We start from the raw sequence: 3,249 nt of genomic DNA, 5'->3' as shown, positions 1-3,249 counted from the left end.
TTGTGCCAGCTGTAACTTATAATAAACATAATAAAATAGCTTTCGTAACATAAAAAATGTATTGTAAAATACGTATGTAAACAGTCCAGTCGAGACTGCTCGACTAGGAGATACCCTGACCTTCTAAACAGATATTCTAATCATTCCGCACTTTTTTTATGCACACATACATACACATGCATCTACACGCACTCATAAGCCTGCGCTCTAATCAGCGACTACGCTTGGGCTGCGCTGCAGTGTGGGCAATATAATGAGAATTTATTTGTTATACCCAGAACCCATTTTCAATGGGAAATCAGGGTATAATGGTTTTGTTGAAATGTATGTAACAGGCAGAAGGAGGCGTGGCAGACCCCACAAAGTATATATATTCTTGATCAGGGCGACGAGCTGAGTTGATTTGACCCTGTCCGTCTGTCTGTCCGTATGTATGAACGCGTCGATTTCAGAAGATATAAGAGCTAGAGTCTCTAGTATTTGAAATACGCTGTTTACAAAAGTGAGGGTGAGGGGGTGAATATAGGGGGGGGGGGGTAAATTTTAACAAAAACCGAAATTGTATAAATTGCATATAAGCATACATTCAAAATTTGGAGACTCTAGCAATAAAGGTGTAGAAGATATAATTTTATAGCTGGTTTTCGATAAGGTTTTTTATCGATAAAAAAAGATCGGGATGAATTATCGATTTTTAATGATAAACTCGATTTGAAGTCTCTAGCTCTTATATCTTCGGAAGTCGACGCGTTCAAACCTACGGACAGACGGACAGACAGACAGACGGACAGGGCCAAATCAACTCAGCTCGTCGCCCTGATCAAGAATATATATGCTTTGTGGGGTGTGCCACGCCTCCTTCTCCCTTTTACATACATTTCAACAAAACCATTATACCCTGATTTCCCATTGAAAATGGGTTCTGGGTATAATAAAGTTAACAATTTAGAGTTCTTGAATGCACACCTAACAGCCTGCTTAAGTACGACCACTAACCAGAGAACACATAGACCGGACACGTAGTGTAAAGCGTTTCGTACACTTTCTTTCGAAGCTGTCTCCCAGAGCACTTCGTATTTGCTTGGTTCTTCACTTTTAGGTTCGGGCTACGAAAATATATGTTTGAAAACACAATCATTTCGTTTCATGCGCTCGACCAAGATGGCCAAATTTTGAACAAAAGATGCCTCTATGCTCAATTTTTGTCTTGCTCTCTCTCTCTCTCTCTCTTTTCTCTTTGCTCTCTCAAGTATGTATATATATGTATGCATCTGAGCACATGCAGCAACTCACGAAAATTGAAATTTCCGCGCGTTACACTCCCGTTTCTTCCCTTCTGTGTGAAGAATATTCCGAACTCTTCAAACTCTTCAAAATATTTGCGTTTTCGTTATTATTTGTGGGAAGGGTATGAAAACGTTGGTGCACATAATAAAAATTCTTTCGCGACGAGCATGCACACACACACTGTCCCTTGCTCATAGTGCATGAGCATTTGTATGCATGTGTGCGAAGCTTTTGCTGCCTTGTAGCAATTTTAAAGCCCTGCATTTGCATTTGGTCGATCTTGTGAAGTGCTCATATACATACATACATATATCTCAAATGGCCGCCTTGAGAATTAACGGCGCCCGTTTTTCAGTCAGGCGGCGCTAAGTCGCCCAGTTGAATGTGAATGATTCAAGGCAAATGTTGAAGCTAATAACTCCGCTTTTTATACTCATTCACGAAAGTGAATCAGTATATTGGTTTTGTGCAATGTCCGTCTTGCTGTCCGTCCGTCTGTCCGTCTGTCCGTCCGTCCGTCTGTCCGTCTGTCCGTCTGTCCGTATGAACGCAATCTATTTCGGCGCTATTGAAGCTAGAGACTTGAAATTTGGAACACATACTCGTGTATATCTCCGATTTATAAAGTGTTAAAATTTTCCCGATCCGCCCACTATGGGCGTGGCAAATCGGAAAATGTATTTTCCGATATACCAGAAATCATGTTTGTTGAAGAGCTAGAAAGCTGAAACTTGGTATGTAGGTCCGCGTTGACCACCCAAGATCACAAGCTATGGCGGATATATCTACGCCCATTGGGGGCGTGGCAAATCGGATAAAACTGTATCTCCTAAAGTTGTAAACCTAGAATGCTGAAATTTTGCACGTCAGCTAATGGTATGATTCTATAAAGTCTGAAGATAAATTATAAGTCTACGCCCGTTGGGGGCGTGGCAAATCGGACCTGAAGATATAGTGATTTTTTAAATTCTCCTATATTTTGGACACTATTGATGGCAGAGACCTCAAATTTTGTATATATACTCGGACTGATCACCCAAGACCAAAAAGTTTTGTCGGATATATGTCCGCCCACAGGGGGCGTGGCAAACCGCAAAAGTTTATATCTCCTAAAGTATAATAGCTAGAAGCTTCAAATTTGGATAGTTGAGTTACTGGTAGCCTCCTCTATCGATTCCCCAAAAATAATTTTTACGCCTCTTTAGGGGCGTGGCATATCGAAAAATACCCTGTAATTTTCACATTTTTTTAGGGTAAGCATTCAAACTTTGCAGTTAGGGTAACGTTATCTCTTTCTAAAAACTGACCAAAAATGAGGTGTCTACGCCCAGTTGGGGCGTGGCAAATCGGAAAAACCTGTATATTCTACAGTATTAGAACGAAACTTAACTACTAAATTGTTGATGGGATGTGAATGAGTATTCCGCAGTCGGTAACGCCCGACTGCAACGTTCTTACTTGTTTTGTTCTGCGTTAGTAAAAATTTCTTGGTTGTGTCTTAGTATTGGAATGCTGATATTTTTCTTCTTTATGATTTTGGTTGATTTCCAAAATGGTGAAGAATTTTTGTCAAGCGAGGATAAAAGATTGTTCCAAGATTCATTTTTCAGTTTGCATAACTTAGTCTTGATAAGTTGACCGAGCCATCTAACTAAAACTAAATCAGGTCTATTTCTGTGTCTCAGCCAGTTTTGACGGTGACGATTTCTAAGTATTATTAGGGAAATTATATTATGAGGCAGAGGTTTTTGTTTAAATTGAATTTCTTTCTTTAGTATGCTACACTCTTTTCCAAAAAGGATAACTGAGTCCAAGTCGTTTATTATATTGTCTATATCATCTTGTATTTGTACTAAATTTTGGTCAAGGTCTGATAACAATCTATTTATAATTCTAATAAAAACTACCCAATTTGCATTTTTTAAGTCGTAATAGTATTTTGTAAAAGTATTGAAATTTGTT

The sequence above is a fragment of the Drosophila arizonae genome, chromosome 6 (genome assembly GCF_054131065.1).
Source record: "Drosophila arizonae isolate 15081-1271.41 chromosome 6, UAZ_ARI_1.0, whole genome shotgun sequence".
Lineage (NCBI taxonomy): Eukaryota > Metazoa > Arthropoda > Insecta > Diptera > Drosophilidae > Drosophila > Drosophila arizonae.
This window is presented reverse-complemented; position numbering follows the sequence as displayed.